This window comes from Malurus melanocephalus, unplaced genomic scaffold (genome assembly GCF_030028575.1).
Source record: "Malurus melanocephalus ecotype Western Australia unplaced genomic scaffold, MMel_1.1 scaffold_537, whole genome shotgun sequence".
Lineage (NCBI taxonomy): Eukaryota > Metazoa > Chordata > Aves > Passeriformes > Maluridae > Malurus > Malurus melanocephalus.
In genome coordinates, this window is record NW_026623769.1 from 419,031 (window position 1) to 430,703 (window position 11,673).

At 52.8% G+C, this 11,673-nt stretch overlaps 1 protein-coding gene across 1 annotated transcript in view; it reads right to left on the reverse strand.

Annotated features, from left to right (window-relative positions):
• Positions 1 to 374, reverse strand: part of KCNJ2 (potassium inwardly rectifying channel subfamily J member 2) — a 7,975-nt gene extending 7,601 nt beyond the window's left edge. The window contains exon 1 of the mRNA XM_057381869.1: positions 260 to 374. The gene's annotated coding sequence lies outside the window, so the exon portion shown is untranslated. The remainder of the gene's footprint in view (positions 1 to 259) is intronic.
• Positions 375 to 11,673: the final 11,299 nt, after the last annotated feature.

Consider the following 11,673-nt stretch of genomic DNA (forward strand, 5'->3'; position numbering starts at 1 on the left):
GGGGAGAGCAGCTGGTGCATGGAAAGTTATGAGCACAAACAGATGCTGCAAGCAGATGCTCGGGCGCTCCAGCCATACCTATCGACTTATTTTAGGCGCTGAGAATAGCTCCGTGAGAAGCGCAGGAGTTCCCCTCTCCAAGGCGGAGGCAGCSGCAGAAAGGGCAGCTCCTATCGCGGGGGTGTCGCGACAGACAGCGCGCATCGCCTCCGCTCCTGGCGGAGGAGGGACAGGGACCGAGGAAGGAGGCGATCCTTACCTGCGGCGGCCGCGAGGGAGGTGCCGGCGCGGAGATCGGGGGTGAGATCGGGGGTAAGATCCGTGGCCGAGGCCGGTGCGCGGGTGCCCGCCGCCCGCTCCGCTCGCACTGCGCTCCCGCCCGCCCGCGGCCCCTTTTTGCGGGCGGCCATGGAACGTTAATACGGCCCCGCCGGCAACGCCCCCCGAGAGGCGACAGCCAATGGTGACCTTGGGAGTGGTCAAGGGGGCGGGACCACGGAGGGACCGGGAGAGGGACCGGGAGAGGGACCGGGAGAGGGACCGGGAGCGGGACCGGGAGCGGCGGGGCCGCAGCGGAGCGGGGATGCTCCGGAGCGGGGAGAGGAGCGGGGATGCTCCGGAGGGATCGGGAACGGAACAGGGATGCTCCGGAGCGGGGAGAGGAGCGGGGATGCTCCGGAGGGGTCGGGAACGGAACAGGGATGCTCCGGAGCGAGGAGAGGAGCGGCGATGCTCCGGAAGGGAGAACGGAGCGGGGATGCTCCGGTGGGCTGCACGGAGCAGAGTTTCGTGCTGCCAGGAGGGGCTCGGGAGAAGGCGCTGGGTTTCCTGGTCCCCGCTGCGGAGGATCCCCGGGTCCCCCGTGCGGAGGATCCCCGGTGCGCAGGGTCCCGGGAGAAGGCGCAGGGTCCCTGAATCCCCGGATCCCTGAAGCGGAGGCTCCCCAGGTTCCTTCTGCAGAGAATCCCGGGAGAAAGCGCTCGGTCCCCGGGTCCCGGTGCGGAGCGTGCCTGGGTCCCCTCTGCAGAGGGTTCCGGGAGAAGGCTCCGGGTACCGGGTCCCCGGTGCGGAGGGTCCCGGGAGAAAGCTCCAGGTACCGGTTCCCGATGTAACGGGTCCCAGGAGAAGGCTCCGGGCTCCCCGGTCCCCGGTGCAGACGGCGCCAGGAGAAGGCGCCAGCTCCGCGGGTTCCCGGTGCGGAGACTCCCGGGAGAAGCCGCGSTGGRGAACGGGGACGGCCGCGCTCCGTGSGCTCTGCGGGGCGGCAGCTCCGGTGCGGTTTCGTTCCCCGGCCCCGGGACGCAGCCGGCACCTGCCGMGGGCATCCCCTCGCCCTCCCACGGCAGCGATAAAGGCTTTTGCGAAACTTCACGGGGATCTCGGGATGGTCCCGTGCCCGCTCGCTCCCCTTCCCGTGTCTTGGGCTGATGTCCGAGGCCACGGGCAGTGAGAAAAAATACCGGAGACAGAATAGTTTCGTTCCTTTTRTTCTTTATTTTAGTGAAGGGAATTGCTGGGGTGCAGGGTGTCCCATCCCAAACTCCCGACCCTAACAGACACCAGAAGCCAGGCAAGCACAGCACAACACCGCTCCTAAACCAAAAATCCTTATCTCTAACTCAAAGAAAACATCCCTTCCAAAGCAACAGCTTTGATTCCTGGGCTAAGATCTTTTGGAGCAAGGCTGGAAGCAAGAGAAGATCGAGCCTGGCTGCAGAGCCTGGGATCCACGGCTTTGCTCCCTGAGTCACCTGTGGCAGCTCGGGCTGGCTGGCCAGGGTTGAAATATGCAGAAATCCAAATGATTTTTAACAGCTTGTCCTCCCTACGGTGGACGTGGCCTAAGACAAAGAAAATAAAGATGAAATGCCTGGCTGGGAGCCTCGCAGGAACAAAAACAGCCTTGTAAGCACAGGCTGAGCTTTGCCAAGCTCCGGCTCTGATGGACAGTGCAGGGGTGTTGGGTTCCAGGGCAGGTGTCCGTGGCAGGACGCTYTCCCTGCCCTCGGGGAGCTGAGAGCCAACAGCTGAAATCCACGGGGAGCCCGTGGTGTGCTGGAAAAATAAGGTGGGTGCTGAATGCAGGGGTGGGCAGAGCACACCGAGCTTTGGAGATTGGGAAAAAAAAACTGGAATCGCACCCAGGACTGCGACTGCACCCCCTGCACCCCCAAAAACGGGAACTGGGGATGCTGCAAGCGGGAAAGGCAGAGGGAATCTGCAGCAGGTCAGCCTGGAGCTGCTGGGGGACAGATTGCTCCAAGGCTCCAGAGAGCTCCTTACAACGTCCAGAGCAGGCTGTCAACCTGATTCCTTCCTTTCCACAGCAGTGCCGGTGTCTGCGGCCACTCCTCGCTGCTTAAACTCTCCTCCTCCTCCTCCTCCTTCTCCTCCTCTTCCTCCTCATTTGTTCCCAAGTTTCCAGCTCTGCCATGAGCTGTTTTTAAACCCTCMGTGGAAATGCTTTGCGCAGAAGCTCCGGGAGCAGCTCCCCATCCCCGCACCGGCGGTGTTTGCCCATTCCCCGTGTCCCCAACGAGGAAGTGTCGCTGTCGTTGCAGCAATAAACACGAGGGCCAAGGGCAGCGGGGTGGCCAGTGCCACATTTGAGTGCGGGAGGCGCAGAATTTACGGGCTGGGGAGGGGGAAGGAGAGGCGAGCGCTGCTGTTTGTTGGGCAATCTGGCGCGTTGGGCAATCGCGCTGTTTGTGAGCCGTTCCCGGGTGGTTCTGCTCCTTTGCGAGGGGAAGAGAAGCCCAAAATTTATGGRTGATGGACCTGGGAAGCAAATTCTGTAAGGGGAATGACCGCAATTTGTTTATCCATTTAGTGAGATAAAGATAATTAAATCCACGGGATTTGAAAGATGCAGGCGCGSTTCAGGTAGCTGTATCAGAGGAAAAAATACCCCTCATTTCTCCATTTGTGTTTTTTCCTRTGAACTGCTAAAATAGCACCAGTTTGAGCCACCTTGCCCATCTGTGTGTCAGTGAAATAAAGAGCTGTGATCCACTCCTGCTCAGAGATGCTCCGAGATATCACAGATCACAGCCYGGCTTTGGAGACTCTTACTCAGCCTTTACTCATAAAGAGAAGAAAAACTACAGCCCTACTACAGATTTATCTGCTGGTATGAGTAAGGCTTACTCAGCCATTCAGCACTTCACAGAGAGGCAGAGCAGAGCATATCCATCACCGTTATTTCACAGCTTTCCCAAAGTCGGGGCAGCTCTGCCCAGAAAGCTCTCCTTAGAATGAAATATCGATTCAAMACCTCTCGCCCAGAGAATAAAAACCAGAGCAGGGCCGCCTGCRTGGACTCCAGCAAGAGGAGCCCTTCCAAACCTCCAAACAGGGAAGCTGAAGTTACAAAGAAAGTTTCTAAAAAACCCTTTCCTGTTGCAACAAGCCAGGACAAAGAGGGTGAGACAGCTGAAAACTTAACCCTCAACACCGAGCGAGGGGTTTGCTTTCCTTCTCTCCACGAATGGTTTTCTCATCTGCTGCAGCCTTGCCTCAGAAATCTCCCACTGAAATATCAGAGGAGAAACATGAAATTGCCCCAAGCTGAAGGATTTTCAAGGCCARATCCTCTGTGTGCAGAAGAAATTGCACCAAAGGATAAGAAGGGCTCTGGGAAGGAAAAATATTTAAGAATTTTTCTCCAATTCTTCACTCAGCTTCCCTCAGTTGTCACCACAGCCACCCTGTCCCTSGGTTTGCAGATTCCCCAAGGATGGAAATTTGGGAATTGTGTGGCAGGCCCGGGCTTTGGCAGCCAAAGCAGAGCCTTCAGCCCCCGTCTCGCTCGGCGGGAGACGTTATTAAATTGCTTTTTTTGTCTTGGCGCTGAAAGGACCTAATTATCAGATTGCATTAGTCCTCATCTCTTCAAGTGGCCAAATCTGCTTTGGTTCTCAAGGATTTTATTGCCAGCTGAAAATGGCTTAATTGTATTGTACTTGCAAAGAAAACATGGGCTGGGGGAATCAAAGCTCTCCACAAGAGGAGAAGAAATGCCATAAATAACACATTGGGCTTCTTTTTTTTCTTTTTTTTGTCTTCTTTTTTTTTTTTTTTTTTTTTTTTTTTTTTTTTTTTTTTTTTTTTTTTTTTTTTTTTTTTGGCCTCACCATTTCCATGCATGTAAACTGGCATGAGTTTGCCTTTCTTCCCTAACCGTGAAGTCAACTGGAAAAAATTCCTCAGGAAAAGGTGTTTTCCCCCATTCCCAGCAACCCCCTGGGGTTTGGGCATTAACTGGACCTTTATGGGATCTGAGAGGGAAAATGAACCCACATGGGTGAGAGGAGGAATGGGGAAATGCAGTGAAAATTCCACATTTTTGATAAGGCTTGGGAGAGCAAATAAATAGATTTGCAAGCAGATGGGATCTACAGATGTGCAGCTTTGCTGGATCCATGGGAGGGATGAAACACCACAGAGAAAATCGAATTTAGGCTTTGTGTACCTGGGAAAAGTGGAACTCACACCCCATCCACATCAGTTTTCTCTAAATGTATATTTTATATCCAAAAGATTTCAGGCTGCCTTAGTTGGGCTCATCCTAAAGGCAAACCACCAGCCAGTCACTGTATTTTGGAAAAAAAAAAATAAATCTATTTTCAGTTCTTGCTGCTGCAGGAGGGAGATGTGRGGAGCAAGGTGAAGAAATCTTGAATTACTGAATTCCAAACAGCAATCCACTGCTAGCAGGAGCTGTGTGGAGCTCCCAGTCCAACAGCAGCCACGAATTCTGCCAAGGAAAACTCCTTCCCAACGCTGCTTTCCACGTGGCTCGCTTCTCACCAAATTAAGGCGCCTAATTTAAAGCATCTTTAGCTCCCAGCTAAACTTTCTGACCCAATAAAATGGGATTTTGGTAAAAAGTGAGATCTGAGCTCTCAGTGCTGGGTCAAAGGCCTTCAGATGATGAGGAAATGTTCCTCTGATATTTAATGTACATCCTGCAAATTCCATATTTTCTCCAAGCAGATATTCCCGTTCCCACAATCCAGGATTGTGGAAAACCTTCCAGAAATGCAATACATGTAAAGGACCTCTGGCATTGTTTGGGACACAGCAATATCCCAAATTTTTCCTTGTCAGGCCATCAGTCAGCTGGGGAACTTTGTGCTCAAGGACAGCAGTGAGGAAGATATTTCAAATTAATGAGGTAGAATTTTCAGATTGATGAGGAGGAATTTTCAGATTGATGATGAGGAATTTTCAGATGGATGAGAGGGAATTTTTAAATTGATGAGAGGGAATTTTCAGATTGATGAGGAGAAATTTTCAGATTAATAAAGAGGAATTTTCAGATCGATGAGAGGAAATTTTCTGATTAATGAGGAGGAATTTTCAGATTAATGAGGAGGAATTTTCAGATTAATGAGGAGGAATTTGTGTGAGTGATTGAAGTGACCAAGCAATGACATATTCCCTGTTAATATTTTCCTGTTAATCTCCAGGTTATCCGATGATCTTCCACAGCTCTCATTCTTTGGATATCTCGAGGGAAAGGGAGGYAATGGTTAATAAAACCTGCCAGAGTGGTGAGAACACATTTCTGGAACTGCCATGGGGATCCTGACAATTCCTGGAAGGAAAAGGGTTAAGAGCCAGCAGCATTACACACACAAAGTGTGGGATTGCTCTTGGTTCTCCCTCACAGCTCCACTGCCCTGCCAGGYTGGCCCAAATCGGGATGAACTCAACAGGGTAAGAACGTCTTGGTGTTTCTCTGGGTTTAAAACTCCTGGTTTTGGGTCTGTCTGTGAGCAGGAGGGTCTCACTGCARTTCTCTGGATGTGAATTGGATTTTTAATGGTTCCCTGCTTTGGGTGGAGATATAAAATCACAGAATTTGGGTTGGAAGGGATTTTAAATTCATCTCATCGCACCCCAGCCATGGCAGGGACACCTCCCACCATCCCAGGGTGCCCCAAACCCCAATGTCCAGCCTGGCCTTGGGCACTGCCAGGGATCCAGGGGCAGCCACAGCTTCTCTGGGTACCCTGTGCCAGGGCCTGCCCACCCTCCCAGGGAGGAATTCCTGCCCAAAATCCCATCCATGCACACCCTCTGGCAGTTTGAAGCCATTCCCTGTGTTCTGGCCCTCCATCCCTTGTCAATGTTCCCTCTCCTCGTTTCCTGTCAACTCCTTCAGGTCCTGGAAGGCCACACTGAGCTTCTCTTCTCCTGATTGAACAATCTCAGCTCTCTCATCTTTCCCAATCCCAAATCTCTCACCTTTCCCAATCCCAAATCTCTTGCCTTTCCCAATCCAAATTCTGCTTTTTTTTAGGAGAAAATGCCAATAGAATTGGGATTATTCAGCCAAGCCAGCTGGCTCCAAAGCCCTGCTGGTGCTCACACAAGTTCCCAGSTGCCTCCTGCAGGGGCTGGGCTGTGTTTCCCTAATTGCACCAGGGCAGGGATGGAGCTGAGCCCTGAATTTGCCACCACGGGCAGGGAYGTGGAAAACTTCCAATGGGAAAGGGAGTGGCAAGAAAGAACAAGGGCTCGGTTGCAACAGYAAGAGCTGGAAAGTTTTCATCTTTTTCTGAGCAAAATTATTGCAAATCACCTGCCTTTGCTGCACCTCTGCTCCCTGAGCTGTTTGTGCTCACAATTTGTGGGCAGAACGGAGCTTTCACTAGCCCAGGTGGGGTTTGGTGGTTCCTGAGGTGGATCCTTTGTGGGATCTGTGGGTTCATGATGGAAGGTGCTCCTCACAGCAGCTCAGGACCCTCAGGAAACCTCTGGGACCCAAACCCTGCGTGGTTCCCCTGCTCTGCCCCATCCCTGCTGCATTTCTGACCTTCTATCACCCATCATTTATCACCCAGAAGGATCTCCACCCCGGTGAAAACTGCATTTACAGACCTGAGAGCAGCTGATTTCTGCAAACACCACATAAATGTCTGCCCTCCCCTCCTTCTCACACTTTTTAATTCCAGTAGATGAGCCAAGATCAAATGTCCACGTTGTTTTTCTATCACTTTGCACCAAAGCCTCAGAATTCGCCTGGAGTCTGCGGCCACAGCGTAAATGACAATATCAGGGTTTATTTTCTCTCCTGGAAAGCAAATAAACGGTGCTAAAAACAGCGAGTTAGCTCACTGGCCATTGTGGAAGGAGAAGCAGGGCAGCAAACAAGCTGGAGTTTCCTGAGGAGCCAGAGCTGGGGAATTTTACACCGAACAGGAGCTTCCATCCCCATGGCAGAGGAGGAGACTCCCCCTGAGAGGGGGCTGGGTGGGTTTGGGGTGGGTTTGCTTGAGTTTGTGGTGGTTTTGGGTGGGTTTGGGTCAGTTTGTGGTGGATTTGGGTCATTTTGTGGTGGCTTTGGGTTGGCTTGGGTCATTTTGTGGTGGGTTTGGGTGGGTTTGTGGTGGGTTTGGATGGGTTTGGGTTGGTTTGGGTCAGTTTGTGGTGGTTTTGGTAGGTTTGTGGTGGTTTAGGTCAGTTTGGTTTGGTTTCTAATGGGTTTGGGTGGATTTGTGGTGGGTTTGGATGGTTTTGTAGTGGGTTTGTGGTGGGTTTGGGTGGGTTTGGGTAGATTTGGCTGAGTTTGGCTGGGTTTCTGGTGGATTTAGGTGGGTTTGTGGTGGGTTTAGGTCAGTTTGGTTTGGTTTGTAGTGGGTTTGGGTGGATTTGTGGTGGGTTTGGATGGTTTTGTAGTGGGTTTGTGGTGGGTTTGGGGGGGGTTGGGTTGGTTTGTGGCAGGTTTGGGTGGGTTTGGGTAGGTTTGGCTGAGTCTGGCTGGGTTTGTGGTGGGTTTAGGTCAGTTTGGGTGGGTTTCTAATGGGTTTGTAGTGGATTTGTGGTGTGTTTTTGGTGATTTTGGGTAGGTTCTTCAAACCAACAATGACTGGATTTCTCTACCAGCTCTGCAGGTGCACCAGGGATGGAGATTCTGGAGCTGGTTGGGAGCACTCCCAGATTTTTGGGAGAGCCTCAAGGCCTCCCAGAGCCACCTCAGCTCCTTTCCCCCACTTTGCCTGCCCTTCCCTGCTCAGGAAGCCGAGCAGATCCTGCCTGGGTCACACAGAGCAGATCCTGAGCACACGGGGAGCTCAGCCCTTCCCGGAATCCCCAGGAGCTGGGAAGGAGCAGCACAAATTAAATCAGCTGGCACCTCCCAGAGCTGCCCTCCAAACTCAAACCGAACGGATGACTGCGACCAAACCGAGCCCAGAACCGCGGCTCCAACTTCCTGGGATTGTTTTGGGCTGATTACTTGGACCAGCCCTCCGAGGCCCACCCGCCAAAACACCTCTGCCACTCGAAAAATCTGTCGTCAGAGGGGAAATAATCCTCAGTGAGTGAACGCCACGGCTTCCTTTCGCTGCCATCACCGTGTCACGCTGCTTGTTTGCTTTTCTGATGSCATTTTGTGCCTCCCCACCCACCCCCAGGCATCCTGAGCTGGAATTTGGGCCAAGATGAATGTCCTGTGCTCCGGCTCAGCCTGATCCCCTGCCAGGAGGGGAAGGATGGTGGCAGGAGGAGGATCTCTCGTGGTTTTGCGCTCCACCTTGGTGTGAGCCAGGAGTTGATTTGTAATCTCTAATTCTTCAGGAGCTTTGATTCTCGGCTGTGATTTGAGCTGATGCCCAAACCCTATTAAAGAGCCTTGTGACAGGGACTGCAGGGGGAAAGGTTGTGCTTTTTCCCATCAAATGTTGAGCAAYTGGTGTGGAAAGCTGATAAATGCCAGAGGAGCTGCAGAGACTCGGGGACCTGGGGACATCACGGTGCTGTGGTGGCATCTCAGGGGTTCCTGTGGTTCCACAGGGCTGGGATTGCTCCCCACAGAGGGGTGGGAGCTGCAGGACTGTCCTGGGTCCATCCCTGTGTCCATCCCTGCCCCATCCCTGTGTCCATCCCTGTGTCCATTCCTGTGTCCATCCTGTGTCCATCTCTGTGTCCATCCCTGTGTCCATCCCCTGCCTGCACCCTGGGCTGGCACCCACAATTTTGGGCACACATCCAAATCTGACCATGGATCTGTGGCTCCAGAGAAGCCGAGGCTGATCCAAGAAGTCCCACCCCTCCTCAGAGTGCTCAGAGCAGGAACTCTTCACTCAGAGCTGTGCTTTGCTGGATGTTTTATTTCAATCCCAGCACATTTTGGGGGCCAAAGGCCTCCTGTGACAGGAGAGGGGACCTGCAGCAGCCGGGCTGGGGCTGTCTTGGTGTGACAAAGGGCAGAGATCACATGTGGGGACAGCCAGAGGCAAAGGGGGGACAAAGGGAGGAACAGAATGAGCAGGGGCTGGCCTGTGATGGTGCTGGAAGGCGCCTGTGCTCTCTGCCAGCAAAGGTGACATGAAAACCCCATGCAGAACCCACCAGAGCAGGGCACAACGGGCTGGCTTTGTCACCCTCGCCTCATGGGGTGGCTCCAGAGCTCAGGATCGAGCGCCAATCAATTCTGGCTCCTTTTGTTAAATAAAACACAACCCCACAGATCGCTCCTGCAGCTTTCCAGGGCTCAGCCCTCCCCCATCAGCCAAGTTTTCCTCCATCCCCGGCTCTGCTGCTGATACCCAGGGCTCTGGGGAAGACAGGATGGGTGCACAGGGCATGATTTTACCCTGGGAAGCACAAGGGGAGGCTGCACAGCGCTGTTTGCTTTGCATTATTCACACTCTTCAAACCCTGGCCAATCCCTTCGCCTCCTGACCGTACTCCGCCGTAATTTTTTCAAGCTGAAGAAGTGTCTGTTCTGAATCTTCCTCCCAAATGGCAATTGACTTTGAGACTTTTTGGAAGGCCCAGAAAGGAAAGGAAAGGCTTCCAAGCATCTTGGTGCTGTTTGGTGTCTGGAAGTGGCTCCTCTCGCAGGGAAGTGCGGAGAAGAAGCAGATCTGGGTAATTTAATCTGCATCAGGTCATCGACTGCGAGGCAACACTTTTCATTTTCCGGCACAAAACATCCCTGACCTCGCTCTTCTCACCCCTTCAGATAACTCTGGGAAGGAGAAGCCTCCCCAGGGAGMGAATCTGAGACTCAAAGCCACAATTTCCTCTGCTCAGAAAGGGCCCAGGAGGATGGGGCAGAGTGTGGAGCCTCCCTTTAGGTGGAGAGGCTGTTCCAGGGCTTTCATCATCTCAGGTAAAAAAATCAGCACCAAAATGGTCACCCCAGGCCATGCACGCAGCTGGGGGATGCAGGTATTTCAGAGGGGTGAGAATGGGGCTGGGATTGGGGGATCAYCCCCCTTTATGAGCCTGAGGAGATGTTTCAGTCCCAATCCACACCTGACASTTCTCACCCCAAATCCTGAGGATTTCCATCACCAGAGGTTTTTCCAAACCATCCTCTCAGCTCTCTGCTCCCCACCAAAGGAATTCTGTGGGTTTGGGGCTCCTGCTCTCTCAGCCACGGGGTTGCTGGAGAGGTTGGGAAATGCCTCGTGGCTGCTGCTGTGTGTGATTGTAAAGAACTTTTATAAAGACTGCTTTACCTCTCAAAAAAGGAGGATGAAGTGGGAGGAAGGACAAAAAACACCTTCCACCAGGGTGGCTGCCCGTGGAAAAAAGTGACCAGCGGGGAGGAGTTTATTCAGGGCAGTGAGCAATTGCAGGAACTGCCACAAAACACTTCCCAAATTTCACTTCCCACTTCACATCCCACCTCGGGGCTCTCTGGAAATCCTCCCGTGGAATTGGTGGGGTCACATTTGCTTCCCATGAGTAAGGCCCTTGGAGACACTCCCCAGGCTCCTCCTGATTCCCATTTTCCTCCCCACTGATGCACAATTCCTGCTCTTCCTGCCCCTCTCAGGGCATGGCAGACCCAGCAAGGCGTTTATCAGCCAAAATCTGTCCTGGGGACACCCAGCACAGCCCTTCCAGCGAGGCTGGGGAGGCTCTGGCACATCCTCCTCCCCTAATTTGAAGGTTTGTATTCTTGCTGTTATAATCTTAAWATTGCTCCTAAATGTGCTGCTGTGATGGCTCAGAAATTTGCTTTCAACCTGAGTTTATTTCTGACCAATTAATCCCATTTTTATTATTCCTCTATTCTTGTACAAGATAAGTAATATTTCCTTATGTTTTCTCTCCATCTACTCTGATAGATGGATAAACCTTTTCCCTCTCCCTCCCCTCACTCAACCATTTTGGATTTTTTTTTTTTAATTAAGCTTTAAAACCTCGTGTAAAAGTGGTTATTATCTCTTTTCCTGATCATCCCACTAGCTGCTCTCTGCACATGCATTAAAATATCTAGAAATGGATGACCAAAACAATACGAAATAGCCACGTTCACACAGGGGCCAGCGGCTCCTTTTGGCACCTGAGCTGAACGGGGAGATCATGACCAGCGAGCTGCAGACCCAAAATAGCCCGTGCCTTGTTAGGCTGGGCTGGGAGACACCCTCGATCAAAGGCGGGGAAGCTCGAGGAGCCAGCACCGCCCAGTAGTCAGAGCAGAGCAGCTGCCCGACACTTGTGGAGCTTCCCCAGCCCGGCGGGAGGATGCGAAGGAGGAGGAGGAGGAGGAGGAGGAGGACGGCGGGGATGGAGCGGCAGATGTTCCGCTGGAGCTGCTCCCGTGCGTGAGAGAGCTCACGGAGCCGCTCGGCGGAAAATGTGCGCTCGGGAGTGGACATGGCACTGGGGATGAGATAATGGTGAAGGCATTTCTGCTCTGGAGCC